General features: G+C 39.1%; 1 protein-coding gene and 1 long non-coding RNA gene across 2 annotated transcripts in view; one reads left to right on the top strand and one right to left on the bottom strand.

The window, feature by feature from the left end:
* IL1RAPL1 (interleukin 1 receptor accessory protein like 1) overlaps positions 1-23,916 on the top strand; it is a 660,453-nt gene that overhangs the window by 40,512 nt on the left and 596,025 nt on the right. The gene's annotated exons all lie outside the window — the stretch shown is intronic.
* On the bottom strand, positions 395-9,752 carry LOC146444188 (uncharacterized). The gene is made up of 3 exons (XR_014849638.1): positions 8,728-9,752; positions 1,492-1,629; positions 395-508 (listed from the first exon to the last, which is right to left on the bottom strand). It is a non-coding gene; the product is annotated as an uncharacterized LOC146444188 (long non-coding RNA).

Here is a 23,916-nt window from a genome sequence, read left to right as displayed (position 1 = left end):
CTGTGCATTCATTTAACACTAGATATTTTACAATCTACCTGTATGGCACCATGAGTGCCAAGAATGTTGAATAGTTATGTTAAATTTGACAGAAACTTAACATTAACTTCTGTTATAATTCCTGAAGCTTAAAATGAGCACCTGCTTGAATCTGTTTGATCTGAGCAGGTAGTCAAGGGTGCATATATTTGTACTTAGAGAATATACAGACATTAATATGAGATGAAGACATGCGTGTGTCAAGCATCTGACATATCGTGCCACCAGCAGGAAAAAAAAATCTTGGTCTGTGACTCAGGTATTTTGCTTCACATCAGTCAAACAGATACCAAAGAAAGAACCTTTCACTTGAAATCAGCGAAGTTTTGTGTCACTACTGAGATTTCCAGGCTCACCGAGGAGCTGATTAGCAGTGCAGCCAAGTCAGTAAGAAGCCCTCTCAAATAGTTGGCACCAGACCAGAAGAAACACTGGATTTGGGGAGTTTTGAGTTGTTGGGGTTTTTCAACTAGAAAAACAAAACAACAAAAAAGCTGAATGTGAAAGTCAGAATCCAGACTACTGCTTTAAACAGCACTATCCAGATTTTGTTCATGTTTCAAGTAATCCAGAGATAACAAATGCACATGAGAGCTAGCTAAGGTTTCCCTGTCTGCAGCAACTTAATTTCAGGAGCTAAATATTGTTTAAAACTTAAGAATATAACTTATTTTAAATTCAGAATTTTCAACATAAATACATGAAAGAGTGAATTATTCTGGTTTATATGAATTGAGATATTGTGCAAGAAGTGCCAAACTATTCCAGATGTGAGATTTGATAGGAAAGGGTGCTTAGTATTCTTTTAAATTAATCCTTATAATATCTGAGTATCCTTACTCAGTTGGTTTTGAAGTTAAATCTAGAAATTAGCACACAGAGGTTTTACTTCTGAAAACAAAAATTCAGCTTTTAATTTAGGTCACTTTATCTCTGCTTCCTTCCTGTGTACTCACTTTCAGAAGACTGGAACATAATGTGACTCAGCTTGACTCTCCTGGCAGTATCTCCTCAACAGAGGTTCAGTGTTATGACATTTGCAGGTCAGAGCTGATGAGCACTGGTGGGGCATTGCAAGCATTAGTGTGTCTGTCTGCTTGCAGTCAGAGTTATTAGTGCTTTGCTTTTCATTAGGATAAAGTTCATTCCTTTTCCTATTTATCTGTTGTTCCAATAATTAACTCATGGTGACACTTCTATTTGCTTAATGGCCGTTTTTTTGACCCAATTCTAAGTGTTTCTGCAAACATTACCCCTTAGCCTGTGTTCCAGATTAGCATGTAAAAGACTTTCTGCAGCTTTCTGCTTTAACACTTTACCAGTAAAATGATTATGGCTGCTTTTAACTGGGTTTTGAGCCTAGAAGTGGGTCAGTTTCATCTGCCAGCTGAAACTGGTTATAGGCAAACGTGCATGCACAAATGCAGGTGCATTTTCATGCCTCTGATTTACCTGTGGAGCAAAGCTTTTTGGATAATAAAGCTGATTCAGGAAACTTCCAGAGCATGCTCTTCAGTGGCAGGGATATAAGCAAATATCCAGCATGTCACTTTTCACAGGCCTTCTCTTCTTCACTCTTCTGACATGTGCCTAAAGGAGTGATCAAGATACAAGTGTCTCTTTGAGGAGAATAGTAGTAAAATGACATAAGTGAGAAGAGAGAAGAGAGACATCACATAATACTTCAAATAGAAGCTGAAAAGCTACACAGACTGCAGCAGCATGAGGCAACGTTAGTACATGGTCGCCCTACACCAAAAAAAACCAAGCTTCAATAGAACAGTGACAGCATGAAGTAACAAAGCTGAGTTTGCCCAGAAAAGATTTTATGGTTACTTTCCAGCTCATCTCAGGGACAGGAGAGAGCACTCTCCAGCTTTTCAAGACTGAGCCTTTACATTGTAAAGAACATAATTTTTTTTAAAAGTTAGTTAATTTTTTTCTTCAGGAACATAATTTGAACTAGATTTGTAATTTTTTTAATAAATTTTTCCATTCTTTATAATTTTTTTAAATCTAATTGTAAAGTTGAAACTGATCTTGCCTAAGCACACCAAAACTTTATCAATAGAATCATGTTCATGCCAACAGGTGTAAAATAACCTAATTAAAATTCTTGCAGGTTAAGCTTTGAACATCACATATATTTTCTTAAAGTTAAGATAATCAAGTTATAGTGCTTTGTTTTTCCCTTGGGATTAGTCTACTAGCTCATTTTTTTATATTTCTTGTGTTTTTACATATTATCACAAGATCTACCCAGTTACATACTACATTACTTATCTGCATGTTCCTTTACATCTGGGCAGCAGTAAAGAATAACACATGGCCTAAAATACCCTGCTATACCAGTCCATCTAATTTCTGTACAGTACCTGCGGACTTCTAACAGCTGGGAGTGAGCACAGTGAACCTACAAACTGAAAGCTGGTGCCCTGGGCTTTGATAGCACTGCCTCTCTGCACTGACCATTTACTTTTCTAGATCTCGCTAGGTTCACACTGTTACTCATCATCATCACTAGCATGTCACTGTTACTCTAAAAGCTATCCTTCCTACATTTATAAAGCAAATTACGTTTTCTACCTGTCTTATTCTTGATTTAGTCATTCACCTTATAATTCTACATAATTAGTATCTCTGTGTTTGTAGAATGCTATGTAAGCTCTTTTCACTAAACCTCTGGTTTTGAAACCAAAATGAGTTGTCTGGAGCTGTCTCAAAATATATTTGAGTGTGCTTATTAAAACAATTGAAATGCAACGTTCTGAAGTCATAGAATCATGGACTGGTTTGGGTTGGAAGGGATCTTTAAAGATCATCTGGTTCCAACCCCCCTGCCCTGGGCAGGGACACTGTCACTGAACCACGTTGTCCAGAACTCCATCCAGCCTGGCCTGGGCTGTAAGGACACATTGCTGCCTCATGCTGAACTTGTCAAGGTCAGAAGTAACACCTTACCAAAGGATCCCTGTATAATATTTTAAATTCATTTACTAAAAACAATAATTGAAGGTGTATTTTGACAGCCTCTCTCCCCTGTAGATTGGGGATATATCCATGCAACCACAGTGCTGCTAAAGGGTACTTCAAAAACTGCAGTATAAAGTCAGCATCACACAAAGCAATTCATTTCAATAATAAAATTCTGAAACATACATGCAGACTTATTTCATCTGCTTAAGGTTTATTGTGTACTTTCTTCTATGTTCAATCAATTTTATTCCAGCATAGAAACTAAGAGGCAAGAAAAGCTCAGGGAGAAGCTTCTTGACAATCACTCCTATAGCAACAGTAGCCTGAAATCAGGTTGGCATTCAACTATGTGGGGGGAAAAAATTATATCCCTAATCCTTGAGCTATGAACATAAATTAGGAGGAACTAGGGAGGAAAGGTATTTTTTACATCCTTTCTTTCCTTTATACTTGGGAGACTCATTTTTGGAAATAGGCCCCCAATGACTATGTTTGCAAGAACATTAACTGTAGTTTTTAAGGTTATTATGACTTTTTAAATAGGCAAGGTAAATCTCATTTCTTTGGAGCTCAAGGTACTGCTTGCAGGGGTCTTTGCAAAAACTTAGTCTCAATTTCTACATGAAAAGTTTAGTGTTGGTAGTTTTCTTACAGACTTAATTTGGAGAAAGTACTTCCCTGTCACTTTCTGTTTGCAAGTGCTTAAGCCTTGTTGGTTTCAGAATGTTTAAAATGCTGCATAAAAACAGCTGAACCCTTAAGTGTTTCACTGAAACTTATTCCACACCCCTTATTGCCTGGAGGATGTTGTTCAAGTTCAAATTAATTATACTTTAATGTTAAAATAGCTCCCACTCCTACTCTCCCCCAAGCTGACTTAAAAGATAATTTGCATATGCAGATTTTATAGACAATATAGTAAGATTTTCATCCTGGTAAGCGGTTGCATTTATTGACAGTTGTGCTCAACATGTTTGGTATATTCTGTTTGGTTTTTTTGGTTTTTTATATATGTGGTAGGTGTATGTTTTTCAGTGCTTTGTTCTTGTGCAGCTGCAATGGAAGCCTATGATTTTCACACTGAATTTTAGCTTTTTAAGCAAAAGTAAAGATGAAGGGTCTAATTGCTTCAGCACTGTAATTAAGTCTTTCTGGTAGGCATGGATACCTCTTAATCATAATTCATTGTAAATACATAAGTTTATGTTTGATTATTTGTTTGTTTGTTTTTCCTGGTCAGTTAATACATGTAATAAAGAGGAACAGTTTCAAAATATTTAGTTTAGTCAGTCTGAGAGGACAAGCAAATAAAAATCTCATTAGAAAATTGATTGAGGAAAATCCACATTTTAATATGACCAGCTTTAAGTCTTCACAGACATAGACAATCAAACACTGAATGACAGAAACTAAGGTGTGACTCTCTTGCAGTGTGCAGCTTTATAATCCTATGCATGCAGCCAAGCAGTCATGTGTCTTATGCAATGAGTGATGAATAGAGCTAAAAGGCTGGCTCATGTGTCCCCTCAGGTTTGTTTCCTCTCCTCCACTTTGAGAAAAAAAGTCCACTACCCAATTTCTCAACTTTTGATTCTACTGTGTCTCAGCTCATAAGTCTATCACTGGATCTCTTACTGCTGAGGGCTGACCATTTGCCATTTCTCTGAAATACACATAGATTGACATGATGCTTAGACAACATTAATTTTTTTCCTTATGTTTAGTAAATTCAGCTGGTCAATACACAATTTAAAGAGTTTGGGGATTTTTTTTTTCTTAATCTTTATCTGATAGATGAAGTCCATCATTACTAAATTTACTCTGCCACAGTGTTTTCCCATGCACACAATTTTGGTACTCTCAGACATACTCGCAATCTATTGATTATTTGGCACATTCTGATGATATTTCCTTGTCATGAAGCACAGTACCCACCTTTCTCAACTGTGTTGCTGACTAGATCAGATACTATGGCACTAATATAATCCATCCAGAGCAATCCAGGAACCTTCTTTTCTCTCCCACTTAATTCCAAGCTCTCTGAAGTTTTCCTCATCCCATTGAATATCTGTCAGCTATAGGACTTCATGGCAGCAAATATTGATGTTGGTCCTGTCATCCCATGAAGGAGTGATCCCTCCAGCCCCATAGCCACATCACTACTTTATGTTAAAGCAAAAAGAGGGTGTGGAGGTTTGTTTGCCTGCTTGTTTTCTGTTTTCAATTTGGTTCTTCATACCAAGGTAACCCTACTAGCAAATGGAGAAAAACATCTCTGATTCACTTTGCTTACTGATGGCCTTTTCTGAGAACCTCATTGATTTTTAGAAATTCTGTCCAGCATGACCTGAAATTCCACATTCCCCACTCAAATCAGACCATGACTTTTTTTACACAAAATACGATGATTTTATGATAACACTAGTATATTGGCTCATATTTTCTTATCATTCATAGCTCTGGTCACTCTGAGATGACAGTATATGTCTGTGCAACAGCTGTAGTCAGTAACCTGCAGGGTAAGGTGACGCTACCAGGCACTACAGTGGCTGGTGAAGAGTTTCTTAACTGCATTCCACCTTGAAAATTAGGAGTTTAATTTGCGTAATGAAGGAGGTGGGGTTTATCCACTGAGCACTGCAAGCCTGTTCCTTCATATCTCCTTCTGTGCTGGTGCCTCAAAATTGCCTTCCTCTTTCCTATTTTACTTTCTCCTCCTCCAGAATTACTCTGACTGCAGTGAGGCCAACCCTTCTCCCAGGATGCTTACTGGAGGTCTGACATGCAAACGATTAAAAGACAGAAGTGTGTTTGACTTCTGTAGGAAGCAGAACAGAGCATTAGTGCTGCACTTCAAGTCTCAAGTCCTGATTGTAATAGCAGCCAAATCAATGAAAGATGAGTAATAGTCTAAAACAGTTTTGAATCATTGCCATAATTTACTGGGGATCTATAGTAGAAATGGATGTGGACTCCCCTGCCAGTATCATTCTGGAAAACAGAGCCTTGAAACTTTAAAATGTTGGCCAATTTGCCTTGCTCTAGGTAACTCTCCCCATACTCTCTCAGTGTCCTATTATTTTTAGCCTTTCCATTGACTGCAAATCTCTAACCGTAATATGACATCTGGCCTCTTCATGTTACACTATATAAGAATGTCTCAAAGCCTGCCAATAAAGAGAAGATTCATGTGTCTCTTTTTTATGACAAATTTTAAAGAGGTTTTTGTCACCACTCCTTGCAGCACATTGTTTTTGTCTTACATTCTTCTGGCTGTTTTCCTTTTCAAACCCTAAGCAACTGCCGTTCACCCTGACTCTCTCACATGCTTGGCTAGTCACTTTTTTTCTACTTGATGATTGTCATCCTGCCAGCCCCCAGGGAGAGCTCTGAAACAGATCCCTACCTGCATTTGCTCAGCACCTTATTCCCCATCTGGTGTTGTGAATTCCTGTTTATTTTCTGGACTGCTATTTGGGACAGAAAAGTGTGTCTTCATGCCCTGAGAAGGAATGGTTTGACTGCTTGACAAATAGCCATCCCAAACCAGTGGAGGTTTGGGAACATGAGGGAGGCAAATACAGTTGGTTATACAATGTAAGATTTCACTGTGCTAAATTCTAATTATTATTAACAAAAATTGCAATGTCAGCTTCTAAAATGCTATTGGAAGAACATTCTTCTAGCATCCTGGTCAGCTGAATCTCACTCACTGTGCTGACCAAGCCAGAGAGATTTGCAAGTCTTGCTCCCAAGGTCTTACGGTGTCAAATGAAACTGTTCTTACTGATGGTCATGATCTCCATATTCCTCAAGGCACTGTTGGGTCAGCTACTTTGACAGGGCTGACCCTGGCATTAACCCCAGAGAAATACTGCCAAACACCAGCAGTTTGCTCATCCTCATACAATTACCACTCCAGAGACTTACATCTGTGAAGTCTCCTAAAGAAATAAAAGTAGCATTAGTAGCCATGCTGCAAACATATGGTGCCTCAGAGCAGCTGGGAAAACACGGTGCTCCAGCTTTCTTGATGGAAAGCACTTTTCCTCTGCCAACTGCATTTTGTAAAACAGTTCAAAGCCTTTTACCAGCTTTCAGGGAGCTGCTTGCCACAGGGAAATGCTTGTGAAAGGAGTGGGCAGGCAGGCACCCAAACACCAGAAGTCATGAGCTATCTTGCTACCTCTCCCCATCTTCCTGTTTCTACACAGAGTGCTGGGATTATCTGCTGAGAGGAAAAATTACTAAAGGTATTTGAATACAAGTAAGGTCCCTACATCTACTGGATGGCTGGTTCAAATCATCAGAAGAACTGAGCATTGGCCTTTTCAACGTGCATTCTCTAGGAATGGTTTTGCTAAGTCAGTGTCTTCCTGCTGTACTTCTGCTACGCCCCATTGAAATCCTATGTCTTTTTGGCCCACCTTTCTTCTCTGTGGTCAAATACCTCCTGATCCAGTGTCTTGACCAGTGTATTTTCATGCTCCTAACTTCAGATCTAACACTTAAGCAAATGCAACCTCATGGTAGGTCCAAAGGTTCAGCTGATTGATATCTAAGAGCCTCCTTTCACCTCCTCCTCCTAGGGCAGCCTCCCTACCAGCATTTCTCTACTAGGTTCTATCAAATACTGTGTCTGATCTTCCAGTAATTGCACTGTCTGTACAACTTCTTGTCCAAGTTGTTGTACTTCTCCTTCAGACATAGAACCATAGATCAGCCCAGGTTAGAAAGGACCTCAAAAGTTCATCTGGTCCAACCTTCTGGAGAAAGAAAGCCTACAAAGAAAGGAAGACTTAAGAAAGGAAAAAGAATATTATGAGTATCAACTCCATCTGTAGAAGACATCCTACAGCAGACAGAGAAAAGAGGAACCACAGTAAAAATATTTTCTTAGGTATATCTTTCTTATTTCTGCTCAATATAAAAACCTCTCTCATGGTATGGTGACAAAACATTTCATTTTCCCAGCTCAGAACAATGGCATCACATGAGAGCTGCTCCTGCAAAAGTAGAATAACCAGAGGAAATATAGGTTTACCCATAGGAACAATATGTTCTTTATATGTCCTTAGTTAATATGTTCCCATTCAGGATGGGGATTCATAATAGATATTCTGAATTCTTGCAGAACAGTTTTCCCTCAAATTAAATGAATATATCTCAGGACAATAAAGCATCATTCTAAAGCATTGCTGTGAGACCAGGATCTTTCATAAGAATGCATTAAAATGTCTCTCTTAAAATGTTAAAGAAAAGAAGAGGGAAAAAAGGAAAAGGTGCTGCTAAGTCCTACATATCAACAGATACAGGCTCTAAGAGATTCAAGGAAGGAAAGCCTTCTTTGTTAAAGCAACAAAAATTTGTGACGTAATTAATGAGTCATTTCCAAATAATTACATGAACCATTGGGTGTATCTTCTACATCCCTTCATTCAAGATTTTAATAAACGTTCAGTATGTATTCTACACATCCCATGGCTGCAGTTTAATTATCATGAGGTGTACTTGTGGTATTTGGTATATAGAATCTTTATATTACATGCCTTATAGATGTCTGGAGAACAGATATCCTCCCTGGATAGAAGCATTTAAAAAATTCTTGAATGTGCTATTCAAGTCAAGAATGAGCAACTGAAAGCAAATGTGCCTCAGTTTTTCAGAGCATTAATAGATGTACTAAAATGACTGTGAGGGTCCTGTTATTACCTGTGGAAGGAGGAGCCCATGCTGGAGTAGGTTTGCTGGCAGGACTTGTGACCTTGCAGGGTACCCACACTGGAGCAGCTTCTTCCTGAAGGACTTTATCCTGTGTGGGAGCAGTGTTTGAAGAACTGCAGCCTGTGGGATGGACCCACCTTGGGGCAATGCAAGAAGTCATGCTAATGGGACCCCATGTTGGAGCAGGGAAGAGTTTAAGGAGGAAGGAGCAGCAGAGACTGCAGAGTGGACTGACCACAGCTCCCTGTCCCCCTGCACTGCTGCTTGGGGGAAAGGAGACAAAGAGGTTGAGAGTAAATTTGAGCCCTAGAAGACAGGTGTTTTTAGTTTTGGTCTTGATTCCCATTATCCTACTCTCTTATTAATTAGCAATTAATTATCAATTTCTCCAAGCTGAGTCTGTTTTGCCCATGATGGTAATTGGTAAGTGACATCCCAGTCTTTATTTCAAGCCACAAGCTTACTGCCAAATTTTCTCCCTTAGTTTTGTTGGATGTGCTATGATGTTGTGGCTTGGTGGACACTTGTCAGTCAGGCAAGGTCAATCCACCACACCAGCAAAGAGCAACTTCACAGGAAGCAGGTAAATGTAGGGGGTTGGACCCCTTTTGTTGCAGATTTCAAGTAATTCACCTTTCCCAGTCAGTCACAGTAAAGTATAAATAACTTATTACAAAGTATCAAAATTAACTTTTGCATTTCCAAAAAAGACCATTTCTTGAATTCCCATCACTGTCATGTAAAAGATGGAAGGGAAAATATTGTTTGAAACTGCAGTTCAAAGTAGTCAGTGTTCAACACATATTTAAGCAAGTATGTTTAGAAAAACATCTTTATCTATAATAATTGAGAGCTATTCAAATTCTACTGCTTATTTCACTTCAGTAAGTCAGTGGGATTCCCAACAGAAATAATGTTCAGGGTTAATACAGCATAATGAGGAAAAGGTTACTTGATCCAAACTAGTAGACATCTCCAGGCAGTTTTCAAAGAAGTTCCTAGTCACACTGTTAATTACATTCAGCCATGCTAAACTGTCTTCTGGTTTCAATAATTTAGTGGTTTTTTCTCTTTATAACTAGATTAAGTTAATTTCTTTCCTATATTCCTTAAAGCATATATCATCTAAGTATCACTGATTCAGTTAAATTACACTAAGTGACAAAAATGAGCTTGAAAAATGCCTTTCAGAATTCTGGTGAATTTCTGATACTGTACATTGTAAAACTACTAGAAAATTTGAATTTGTGTTTTCAATTTTCAGATTTTCTCTGAAAATTAAGAATGATGAGATTTTACCTAGTTGTTACACTTGTGAACTAAATGGTCCTCGTGCAGATCTTAATTCAGGGCTTAAAATTAAGCACATGTAATGAGTATAGCAGATCTGGATGCAGAGTAGAAAGGAGGAGAAAAAGCAAGTGCCTTAGGCAGTTTATTGTAAAAATATTACTGTGTAGGAATTGTGTCACAGGGTAAGGGTCATGACTACGCAGTGATTTTATGTTAAAATAACTTATTTTTGCAATAAAACTTACATCTTTGAAGAAAAGGAGAATAGACAGCAGATTAATAGTTTTCTCTGAATGTTTTGTCCACTGTGAAAAGAATTCTTGCCTGTTTGCAGGCTTATGGTTTGTTTTATAGATTAGTTGCTTTGGTATTCTTCTCATGTAAAAATAACAACTACTTATTGGAATAAAAATAGAAAGTTATTTGCTGTGGTATTTGGAAATTTTGGTGATGAATGACATATACTAAAAAGAGGTAATACCTGACTCAAGAAAAATATGGGGAAATAATTACAGCAATCAGGTTCATGGAAGAAAAATGGTGATCAAGAAATGTCTAATGATTGACAAAGACAGATGAGGCACATTCAGAATGCTGAAAAAGTTGAATCAACTCCTCTGGGAATTACCCATATATATATAGCATTTCACTGGAATGAAACAGCTTGCAGGGTTACCCTCACATACACTGCAGTGGAAAAAATAAGTATTTGGGGACCACAACTTTTCACCCCGCTCCCAAAGGTAGGATATAATTAAGATGAAGGGGTGCAAAATTAACAGAGAGACTCATGTTTAACAAAGCTCTTGTGTGTGTGTGTACACATGAAGCACAAGTGCTGTGAGGAACGACTGAGGAGCTGGGATTGTTTAACCTGGAAAAAAGGAGGTTCATGGGGGTCTTTAATCACTCTCTTCAACTATGGAGAAGGAAGTTGCAGCAAGGTGGGGAGAGGTCTCATGTCCCAGGTAACAAGCAATGAATGGCACAAGAGGAAATGGCCTCAAGTTGAGCCAGGGGAGGTTTGGAGTGGATATTAGGAAAAGCCTCTTCACAGAAAGTGTTCCAACCATTGAAAACAGGCTTCCCAGGGAAGTGGTTGCATCACCATCCCTGGAGGTATTTGAAGGATGTGTAGATGAGGCACTTAGGGACATGTGCTAGTGGTGGATTTGGCAGTGCTGTGTTAGGGATTGGACCCCCTGATCTTATAGGTCTTTCTAACCTAAATGATTCCATGTGCATGTGAAAAGGTACCAAAGGCACAGGACACCATAGGCAGAATGAATGTGGACTTTAAAATGCTGCCTGAAAGGCTTGTGTGCCAAGCCAGCTAGTATCATATTGAGGATGAACTCTTAGATACCTAGGATAACCTAATGGAGATATATTTCATTCATATTCTGAATAAAAACTTCATTGCATTGCAAAAGAAAAGAAACACAGGGTGACTGGTGAAATGTCATAAGAATGAATATTATGGTTATCATTTACCCTTTAGAAGAAAGGCAATGAAAGCTGCATCTTTCAGCAAGAAAACTTGGTACTTGAGGATGGGTAAACAAGCATGGTCAGCAGCTGAAATACAGGTTAGGCTTCGTTATATTCAAATCTTAACTCATACTTGGATATGAAGGGCTCATTTGTGGGTTTCAGGCTTGTCCCCAGTGGGATCACAACTCAGAAAAAGAAAGAAAGTCATACTGTTATTCTTTCAAAGGATTAGTATGTTCCAGGGTTTGAGTGTAATTTAAGCTTCTTAGCCATGCATGTCTTCTGTAGATTATAAAAAACAAACTAAATTTCCATTGTCACTATAAGCTATTAATTATAGATTGCAATTCTTCTCACACAGCAATGGGTATGAGTGAAATCATCTCTGGAGCAGTTTTGTCACAGACTATACAGAAACAGCAATGTATGGAGAGAGAGAAGCAGGAGGAAAAGAGATAGGTATATTACAGAGCAGGGAGGTGGTAAAAGAGATGTGTGAATTTTATATGATCAAGAATAATTAATTTAAGAAATAAGTCTGCATGGGGAGAGAAAGGAAGTGCAATGTTCTGAAGAGCACACATTTAGACAGGAAGATGGACTGTAGTATTTCTAACATAGGAGTTAGATTCAAATGAAAGCAACAGTGGTTAGTTTGGTTTATGGGGTTTTTTTGTTCTGTTCACTGGGGTTTTGTTTGTTTTATGTAAATAAAACATTAAAGAAATGTTTGAAGGAGTAAATGAAGATTTATAGAATCATACAACTGTAGAGAAGGAAAAAATAAGTCTAAAGTTCACAGATCTCCTGTTGGTAGAAAATTTAAACAAGAAATTGTTGCATAGGAATAAAAAGCCCATTAATAGCTACATGTAGCTCAAAAGTTGTTCTATGACAAAACAAAACATGTCTACTGCTACAGCTGACTGGCTGTGAATAATTCCCTCATACTTTGGTTTCAGCTGATGGCACCCTGGCAATTCCATGTTTATGAAATCAGATACGTAATCTTTATTAAAAGATTTTGACATTCATATGCAATCATAAAACATCACTGACTAATGTGCTGTGTATTGTAGAACCAGAATAATAATGGGTTTGGGCTTGCAGGATGCTATTTGGAGAACACTTTACTTCTCAGCAAAAAAAAAAAACAAAAACAAAACAACCATTCCTTCAGCTTTTGGGAGGTTCTGAGAATTCAATATTAACAGTAGCTCCAGTCAAGAGACAGAAGAGCTCAGTACCTGTCAGGATTAAGCCTGGTTTGCATTTCAAAATTGAAGGTTAGGCAAGGTTACTTTTTGGTTTTCTTTTCTTTTCCCTATTACAATAGAGAGCAACAATTTAGCACTTCTGAAAGTGTCTGCAAGAAATACAAACTAATCTGTTCTGCCTCTGTGAAGACTTTCTCTACATGTGTCATATACTGATAACATTACTTAAGTAATTATCATTATCTCTGAGCAAGTGTTTTCAAACATTTGATATCTTTTAATAAGGAAAACATAATGCATTCTGCATAGAAGAGCTGGCAAGATTCAGGTGATATGGTTACTCAGGAAGAGAACTAGGGGAACAGATGTATTGGGGATTAAAAAAAAATAAAGATAGGAAAAAAAAGCAGAAATTGAATACATAAAAGAATTCTGCTCCTGCAGAGCATTATTGGTTAATAAACATCATCATGTCTCACAGGGGTGCTGAAGGGACTTAGCAGTGAACTGTAGTTACCCACTGGATGTAACCAGAACTGTTCACAGAACTGTCAAACACAGGTCACAGTGAAAACATTTCACTGAATTAACAACATACCCAATTCACTGTATATATGCATAGCACCTTTTTTAACTTGTTTACTTCACAAAAGGACTGCAACTGTTTACTTTAATTACCTCATTTTCACATTTGACGTAATTTAACACTCCAGCTGCAAGAATGATTAATGAACCTGCAATTAATTAATTTAATGGTATAAAATAACAATGTATAAAACACTATGGAAGCACCACACTGATTTTTACCATATTCCACAGGTGTCACACTTTCCTGAGAAACATTTTACATCACTGAGAGTTAAATAAGAATTAATTTGTCTTCCTTAGCCTTTTCCTAAGCCAACTAAAATGTTAGATGTGCTGTTATGGAACTGTGATTTAGAATGATATAAAGGAGTGCAGCAGTCTCCTGATCTCTCTTTTTCTTCAAAGCTATTAGCTGAAATAGCTGTAATTTAATTAGAAGAGAATAGTTTAGCTTATTCTACCTGTTTATAATCAGGACACAGTGAAAATTTTAATGTCATTAACAAAAAAACAAAGATTTTTTGGTTTTGGCCACTATAAGTCATCCTGCCACTTCCATAATTAAAAAACTGAGGGTTTTTGTTTTGTTTTTTTATTCAGTCTCTGGGGAGGAAAATACAGTATTGTTTCTATTTCTTTAGTTCTTTGCATGGTTTGAACTTGAAGGTGAATGAGAAAAGGTTTTCTTTCAGTCCTGTTGCTACCTAAATAACAGTGGGATGTGTGGCACCCCAGCAATGCACATCTTCCATTTCCTTTGGCTTTAAAATTTTGGTTGAGCAAGGAGTTCCTTGAAGGATCTCTTTCTCCTTTTGTTGTGTATAATAGCAAGTTTGAAAACAAGCCTGTCCCATGCCAGCTCTGTCATGGCAAGGAGAATCCTTTCCTTGGGTCTTTCTTTTAGCCTGGAAGCTGCTGTGAGTTTCTAGTTTCACCAGACTCTGTGCTCCGTGAGGATCATGCGTCTTTCCATTGCTTCTGAGAATTTGCTGTGGACTTGCTCCTGACTGCAAGCAGTACTCTCCCTCAAAATTCTCCCAGCTCAGATAGGCAGCAGCAGGGGGAGGGAAGCAGCAGTGCACACACATTTTTACTTTAGGTCCTGAAGCACTTCAGTACTGCCCAAATCTCCAGTGCAGGCCAGCTGCTCATTGTACCTTCCCAGCAGATTTCCCCAAAGGATGCACAGATGTGCAAAGTTGCTCTCAGGGAAGCAAACTCTCCTCTCTGCTGCTGGAACAGAGAAAGAACAAACCAACAGCCACTCTTTGGCTGTGCAATTTACATCTTTTCATGTAGGATGAAACATGCAATAGAGGTGGAATGAACTATAAGCAGTTGTTACAGCAGTTGCTGTCCAGCTGCTCTGGATTAAATGCCCAGCTCAGTTCACTGTGGGTCGCTGTTTATAGCCCTGGTTGATACATCACTTCTGAATTTAACCTTCCCACTGGCATATTACATGACCTGAAATGTCTGTGACACTGGACAGGTCTGGCTAAGCCTTTCTCAGAGAGGGCAGGTCCAGGAGCTGCCAGCACTGCAGCATTTACCAGGCTCCATTGTGAGCTGACCAGGTTTTCCTGAAGAATGGGAACTTAAAAATCTCATATTCCTTCTGGGGTGTCTTTAATTGTGAGAAGGTGCTTCAAAAACTAAAGCTTCAGTGGGAACTGTATGCTCTGCTCTCTGTCTATTATCTTAAATGATATGTTTAGAGACTTTCTGGGTTCCTGCTCTTCTCTTCTTTCTGAAGATCAGAAACAAAGACAGCTTTTCAGACAGATGGAAGCCACTGGGAGAGAAGATAAAGGTTTAGGAAGTGCAATGACTCAGGCCTTTCATAGGCAGAGGAAGGAAAGAATGCATTTCCTCATCTTTATGAATATTTGTTGGAAGAAAAAAATCTGGCAGATAATAACAAGCCCTCTCCTTGCTTGTCTTTAGCATGTCTCTGGCATGTGTGTAAGCTCCCCCTCTCACAATCATTTTGTATTCAATCACAGGAATGACTGCAGTAATGAACAAAGGCTGCACCACTCCTGTTCCTGTCTACTGATCCTTGTCATCCTCCTGCAGTGTGTGCTGAGCTGCCACAGTTTAAGATAAAGCTTTGTTATTCTAAATCACTCAAATGAAAGGAGAATGACACTGTGCAGCAGGAAAATGCACAAAAAGAAATTGTTTTAAACAAGCCTCATCTGTAAGAACTGAGATTTCAAATCTATCCAGTTGTCTGTTAACATCAATGTAAGTTAGTAAAGAGTGCAAAAAGCCTGACTTGGAGCCTTATGGTTGGCCTTACCCCTTTTGTTGTCAATGAGGAGCATAGCAGATAGTAATATTTCTGTAACCTTCAGGTTTAGTTTTTTTTTAAAAAAGGCATTGAAATAGCAGTAAAAATAAGGAGACACTGTGCTCTCCTTCAGGGAATAAAGCTGTCTAAAAAGCCACCAGTGAATTATGAACTGAAGACTAAAAAAAATTCATGATTCTTGACTGACCTGTACAAAAGGCATTACTTTTAAATTCTGTGCTTTACTCCTTCCTTCTTCTTCTCCTCCTCCCCCATCCAGCTCTCACAGCCCCAGCTAAGTATATGGAACAGGAAAAAAAAAAGGTAACATGGTCTAAATGTAATTTCAGAGTTTGCTGATTTAGCTCTAGTTGCACCTCTGACTCTTGAAATGTTGAGAAGCTCTGAAAGTAGAAAACAGTATGGAGAGAGCAGACATCATACTCAAAGGGACAGGATTTGTAAAGTCTAAAGGGAGGTCAAATGATGTTTATGAAAATGTGATCATAGCTCTTAGGCTGCAAGGAAACTCATTTTCTTTTCAATAAACTTATCCTTAAAGCATTACCAATCTGTATGTGGATGCCTTCTTATACAGAAAACAGATTTCATTGAAATAAGAAAACACATAAGAAATGTGTTTTGTGTATATGTGATTTCAATTACTTCTGTTTCCATTAACCACTGCAGGTCGATGCTTTCAGATTCTATGATTCTATATTTTGAGCTGTGACATGAAATATGCTAAAGAAAATGCTTAGAGCTCATGCACCTCTACCTCTACAAAAATTGGTTTTGCTTCCAGAAACTGAGTGAAATCATAATGTTTTGTATTACTTTGATCTCTCTGCTGCTTCTCATTCTCATATTAAAGAGAGGAAACACTCTGTAGATTTATTCTGTATTAAAAGACTGTAAAGGGCAGACAATGTAAAACATGAAGGAATTACTGATATTATTTGCATAGTCCTGTTGAATGTGGATGCTTAGTTAGTGCAACTTTTATCTCTGGTTTTCCTAGAGAACCTGGATACAAGTAGTTATGAAATTATTTAGACTGTCTTGATAATGACCATCACCTTTAGTAACGTCATGCAACAGTAAGAAAAATAATTAAAAATTGCATACATTCTTAAATTTTATAGTATCTCCATGCTTTGGAAGTTCAGTAATGTGGTTTTCTTGTATGTAGCATGTTGTATATGAAAGTGCATATTAGATTTAATCAGTCTGCATATGCTACAAAGCTGCTCATGTTTATAGAGCATTTTTATGCTGATCTCACATGGCTTAAGACTGCAGGAATTGAACAGTAATTCCTTGCAGTTGTTTCCCCCAGGAGGTCCTGCATTGCTAGAAGATGTAGGCAGAGACATTTACAGTCACACAGAAATCCTGTAATTGTGTAGTGCCAGAAGGAAGGGAAGAAATATGAACAGTATGGTGGGCAGAGAAAGGAATAAGAGCAGCAGCAACTCCTTCTGGGAAGATGCTCAAAAGTACAGAAGACTAAGAAATACAGATGACACAAAGCAGGAACTATGGATGTCAGAAAAGGTTAGAAGAGAAGGAAACCATTCTATAAATAATAAAGCACTGATACTTGCAAGTAATGGAATCGTGGAGTTGTGAATAGTTCCATTAAAGAGCTGTCATATGTACTGGTAAAACTCATGTTGCCACTCCAGTAAATCTTTTTTAGAGAAGTCAGCAACTCTGTACTGCTACCAACTACTGCCTTTTTGACATAAAGTCCACTGACCTGATTATTCAAGGTTAGGATGTTTCTATGTTAACAAAGTCAACATTTCTTCTTCATTTCACCTAAAACAGAGTAAAAGGAATGCAAATTTCATGTCCTTGAGTATTTTTAAACATTAGGATTTCCTTTTACCATGAATTATGAAAATCTTAGACTACTCTAGAATACAGCCAAATGTGCAATCTTCATTTGTATCTAGCATCTGTATCCATCATGAAAAAAACAATTCTATTAAATGTTTCCAAATAGTTTTTCGCTAAGGACTAGTGATGGTTTTGCATGTGCCATTTACAGAGTTTTGGAGCCCCCAGCTGCTGATGTCAGAAGGCCACATGTACTGTATCTAACCTGCCTTCCTGCTCGAGAGCTTTGCAGGGAATTCTTGCAGGGTACTCTGGAAGGAGCTGTAGGGAGGCCAGATGGCTGCAAGCGGTGCTGCTGCTGAAGATGCATCCTTTGGACACAGAAAACATCATTAGGCTTTCCTGGATTTCTCAGCCAGCCATAGCTCAGCTCTCACAAATTTAGAGAGCAGTAACTTTGAAGTGCAGTCCACCCATCACACACACTCACCTGCAGGATTGAGGGACATCCCAACACTGTGGGCATTTGTGTTTCTCAGCTGCTCCAGGCTGTTCCAGGAGATGCTATGTGTCCCGTTCCGCTGTAAAAGGGGAAATCGGGAAGGATTCCTTGAATAAATTTCTCAGACCAAAATAAAGCGCAAACACGGCAATATTATATCTGGGAACTGTTTATTGATAAAGAAGGGTAAGTGTTCCTACCAAAGGTGCAGCAGTGCAGAACCCTCGGGCAGCCCCCTCCTGGTGTGTGTGGGAGGGCTGCCCCAAAGTGGGAACACACAGGGTGGTCTCTCCGTGGCCACAAGCTGTGGGGCTGGTCAGACTCGGTCCTGGCAGAAGTGTCACAAGTTTAGAAAGGCAGCTGTTTTGTTCCAGGTCTCCATGGTGTTTTTATTATGGAAAACAGGGGAGGGGTTGGGGGACTGAGGAGGGGGAAGGGAAGACAGGGGAGGATGTGAGTTCCATTGGGGGCCGGAACCAAAGAGGGCCATTCTGGCTCTTGCTGGAGTTTTTATCTCTGGGGATAGGAGGCGGTCCTGACTCACATCCAGTCAGGAGGGGTCAGGGGGAGGGGTCAGGGGAGGGAAGGAAGCATCACAACACAAAGGGGGACAGAAAAAGGAAAGTAGAGGGAAAGAGAGATGGAGAGAGAAAGAGTACCCAACGGATTGCTCCTGCTGTACCCCAGGCGGCCCGTTGGCGAGGTTTGGCAGATGGAGCTGTGTGCTGCGAGCTGCCAGGAGTCTGCGTGGCTCCCGGGGCAGCTGGGCGCGATTTCTGAACAGCAGCAACTGCATGTGCCTTCTGTGGGCAAAGAACAGGGCTCGAGGAGCAGCTGCAGGCGGTCAGGGTCGGAGCACGGTGGCTGCAGGCAGCTCTGGGCTGGGTGCAGGCAGGGTGCAGGTGGTGGCAGTGGCTCCGTCGGGGAAACAGCGAGCACGAGGTTGTCGCGGTGACGGATCTGCCTCGAGCAAGCAGCAAAGCAGAGCAGGACACGGGCAGACAGGACAGCCAGGGAAGGAGCTGACTTCAGGGAGGAAAATGCGAAGGGGGCGCGGGGGGCAGAGCTGACCCTCCAGGCATCAGCTCCCTCCAAGAAACTTTCCCTCCAAGAAACCCAAAGAAAATGGCCCCCGGTTGTGTCGCAATTGGCTGCTTCTATGTGCTTGGCCCTCCTATAGCGTGCCTTCCCGCGCGTTTTTCCCGCACGTTTTTCCCGCGCGTTTTTCCTGCGCATCCGGGGATCTGCCCACCCATGAGGGGAGCAGTGCTAGCCGAGCAGCAGTGGAAGCTTTCTCTCTCCTGAGGAAGGCTGAGGCTGCCAGGCGAAGCCTCCCGAGGCTGCCAGGCGAAGCCTCCTGGGGCACAGAGCTCCCAGCACATATACAGAACCTAGGGTAACTTTTTCACCTCATGTATAACATATGTTGAGGCAAAAATAAAAGTCAGATTGGTCTCTCCCACCATGGAGGAATGTATCCCAAGAGGAGGTCATGGAAAATGATGAAGCATATAGACGTGAAGCATAGAATGTGAATTTAAAACTGTTGTTGTTGTCTGGAGATAGAATTTCTCTGGTATTTGTCAGAATTCACGGAGAAAATATTTCTGTATTTGCTTTTTGTAGCAATCAGGGAGAGCTGGGGTGAGTGCTTTTGTTCTCTGTGATGTTCCTGGTCACAGGAAGAACAGCTGTCAGAAAGAGAAAAATATTTTTCTTCAGTTGCCTTTGTAGAATTGCTTCATGAAAAATATTTACCTCTGAGGAGAGAATTCAAATTGTTCATCATGAATCTTGAAAAGAAGCTCAGGCAAACTTTATTTCTCAACGGACAAGGGAAAACCAGAATTTGGGGAAAACACTGGAAAATATAAGGGTTTTACCACAATGCATACTACCTTTTAGTTCTTATTCTTCTCTCTGGCTGTATTGATTCCTATTTTTCACCTTTCTGTATACTTACCTTGTATTGCTATTTCAAGGTGAGGGATTTACTTTCTGTTGAATGCTATACAGCTTTTCCCAGCGAAGGCATTAATTTATTCCATGCTAGGGAGACATCGTATCTTTAGTTTAATTTTCATTGAAATCTTCTGCTGTGTTATCAACACTAATCTGAAAGCTGAGTAAAATCAATGTACACAGAAAATGAAATTATTTATTCAGTGCTTGTTCAATCTTATCAGTCTTGTAAAGATTCTAACATACAAAGCAGATATATATCTATTTCCCTCTCCCGTTTCCTTTCAAAAACTTTATTCCTGTCTCCTTGATGCTATCATTTCATGCCTCCTGAATGCAGAGAGAACCTTTTTTTGTGTTGGTTTATATTTTCTGCTTTCTCAATGAAATAGGTGGAATTCTGGAGATACTAAATTTTTATCGATAACTTGTATAATAGTAAAGTGTTAGAGAATATTTGTAACGTGCTTGAAAATAATTCTCTGTGATGCAGTTTCTGATAACATGATAATTTCATTTTGGCTTTAGCACACCTTCAGCATTGCAAAATAAAAACCTCTAGTCTACTTCTGCATGCAAGAGACATGTTCCCAGTTCTGTTCTAGAAATGTGTACACTTCAAAGAATACACACACTGGGACTGACTTACCGATGCTTATCCACTTGTACAATCTTTACTTGCACAAACAATCCTGTTGAAGTTAAAACTCCCAGATACAATGCAATTACTCACAAGCTTTAAGGTTGCATGGATCTTGACAATTGTATTCTGCCCCCCAGCTAAAGGTTTGCCTTAGCTTCATCTGATAAAACCTTCTAGCTGAGTGCTCCCTGCAATGAATACATATTTTGACAGCTGAAAAGTGTATGGCTTGAGAAATAGAGAGCCAATTATAAACTGCCACACAATTTTTATGAAAAAGCAAATCTAGCTAGATTTTAATATTTTAACTCTCTTTTCAGTGCTGTAGAGCTTTGCTGTTTACCTCACTTTGCAGCATTTGTTCTCAAGAAAGAAATGTCTGATTATAGATTTCTTGCTGATGGTAGGAGAAAGAAGAAAGAAAATGTGAACATTTTCAATACCAGTCTTAACAATGACTTTCGTTGTTGGGGCAAGAGCTGAGGTCATACTTGGCACTTAGCCCCAGACTGTTCTGGAACAGTGCTCTGTCCCAGAGTAGACTTTACCAAAGAATTCTGCTCTCAAAAATGGAGGCAACTATTTGCCAAACAGCAGTGCCAAAGCTGAATTTTCTAGTTTCTCAAGGACAGTAGTAGGCTGGCTGCGTTCTAGGTTATTTTGTATGATGACTGCTGGGTACCCACTCTACATGTACAAACAGGCTGTATGCATGCAATTTGTCTTCCATGTGATACTAAAAATGATAAAATTTTCACAATGAATTGTGCACAATCTAGTGCATTATCTGACTTGGCTTTGCTATGAGAGCTGTCATAAATCTATTTTATGTGTCAATAGTGGCTATTAGCTAATTGCATAATCTGGCTTTTGGATGTGCTTCACATGCAGCCTTACTTTTAGACAAAGCTGCCAATTAAAGAAGGAATGAAGTTTTCTTTTTTCCCCCCTTCTTTGAATTACTTAACTACATAACCATATCCTTATTTTCCACTGAATGTAATTAAATGATTCTTAGAAAATTATTAAGTCAAGAAGTCTTTGGAAAACAGCTATGCTTGTGAATGAGTGAGTCCATGTGTGTGTGAAGCAGAAAGGAAGTGATGCTGGGAGTGGGGGTGTCTTCGTTGTTATTTGAACAAACTGAGTTAATGAGTGGTTTCCTGCAAATACCCAACTCTACAAAGCATTTCCCCTCAGAGTATTACTGTAATAAGCATTGTCCTTCGGGAGCTCCAATTCTCTATGCTGAATTTCTCTCCACGGTACAGTGGGATTTTTGGCAAGAGCTACAAGGAGCATATGGGATCTCAGTATTAGACAGAGATGTACTGCTGATGGAGAAAAGTATTGTGCCCTTAACTTGCAGAGATATGTTATCATGCATGGTGATTATGTTGGGGTGTCTGAACATCATTCCTGATTTGGTCAATTCCAAAGAAACAATCAGTCAAAAAGTTATGGCAGAAGATGTAATTAAGTGTTTTGCTCTCTATTTATATTCTGTAAAGTCAGCTTCTAAAACGTCTGTTGTATTTGCATGGTTATTTGAATCAAATGTGTATTTCTTCACTGTAAAATGAGCATGTACCTCTGCTCACACTCTGTCACAGAAATTTCTGCAGCTCCCTGCAAGATAGCAAAATAGGGCAAGTTTATACCAGTAGCACTCTGACCCAAATACTTGCTAAGCTTGTACATGTCACCTCATTAGATGCAAACTTGCTACTGTGGATTTTTAATATTAGCTGGCTGCAGCATGTTTTCTGCTGTTTAGCCCATGTGTCTATTTAGCAGGCTGTGTAATTACTGCTGTATGTGTCAAGGCTATCCTAAGGTGGTAAGATCTTGTTCCCCTACTCCATTCCCCCTACAAGGGAAAGAAAGGAACAACTTGGTGTTCCTTCACTTCTCTTGCACTGGGGCACGTTGGCAACAACCTTCCTGAGGTGAAAAAGCCGGTTTACAAATAAGGACTGTGGTGAAAAAATGGCACTCCTCTGCTCCATGTCACATATTAAACTACCAACCTTCTCTTTTGCTGTTCTTCTACCCACAAAACTAACTTAGTTTTCTTGGTGTGATAAAGCCCATCTGAATTGTTGCAGTTGCAATGCATTTCCCTCTGTAATTCAGAAATGTTTTATTGCTCTAAACACTTTTTTTGAAAATAAATTGACAAATAAATGAAAAGCTTCTAGCTGTTTATTTATTTCATGAAGAGTTTACTATAATAGTCAGAAAATTGACTATAACATGGAAAGAAATACTGAATGAAGATAGTTCAGCTGCATTGTTTACACACATCAGGTCTCATTCACTTGGATTCATTTATCGTTTGTTCAATACGAGTCCTTTATGTGTATTAAAAATAATTTGATACAGCTTTTCCTGGCTCATCTGCACTAGACAGCTTGTAAAATATAATTTGTAGAACACTGTGGCCAGCAGTATTGCTTAAGCAGCCTTAGCATATATTTTTTGTAATGTAAATGAAAGCCAGCCATGAACTTCACATAAATAGTATTTCTATCTTTGTAATGATTGTGAGATTGAGCTCTCTTTACCTTTAAACTTCAGTAAATGTCACAGGTCTGCAAGAATAAATTGAGAAAGATTATTTATGTTTACCCCATTATTCTTTCTCTGTTTTTCTTTATTTAAAGAAGATAGGTGTGGCTACTAACTGTCCTTCTCAGTGTTTTAAGAGGGAATAGATAGAAAAGAAAGTAATGTAATTTTTAAAAGAATGTAATTTTCCATGTTTCTACTAAGACAAATAGGCATCACATTATAAATCTCAGAATGTCAGCCTATTTGATGAGAAGTAAATGAAAGAAAATGTTATATTCTGCAGACTGGACTTCTGTATGGAGAGGATGTTAAACAACTCGTGAATGTGTAACATTGTACAGAGACATGTGACACTGGGCAAAGGGCTGGAATAGCTGAAATGCTTGATTCTGCTCCTGACGTAGCTTTTCTCAACTGCACACCACATAGTTAAATACAGTTTATAAGCCTCCTGCCTCTTTGTCACATATATCCCTTCTGAAGGGATCTTACTGTGTTGGTCCATTTCCATTTCATCTGTATTTCATGGAGCAGCATGATTATTTTGCCCTAACTCATGGGACACATACTATCAGGGATATCAGTCTGGGAATGCAAAGGTTTGGGGAGTACAGGAACAACTGTATTTCATAGAAACAATTTCTATGTAAGATAGCCAGAAATCAAGCAGACAGCTGCTAGCCCAGGAGCTGGGAAGCAGCTCTTCAAGTACAAAAAGCTACTGGAAATGTGTGCAGTTTATTCCTTTAGGTTAGGAACCAAC

Source organism: Lichenostomus cassidix, chromosome 1, assembly GCF_008360975.1.
Source record: "Lichenostomus cassidix isolate B80296 chromosome 1, HeHo_3.0, whole genome shotgun sequence".
Lineage (NCBI taxonomy): Eukaryota > Metazoa > Chordata > Aves > Passeriformes > Meliphagidae > Lichenostomus > Lichenostomus cassidix.
This window is presented reverse-complemented; position numbering and strand designations above follow the sequence as displayed.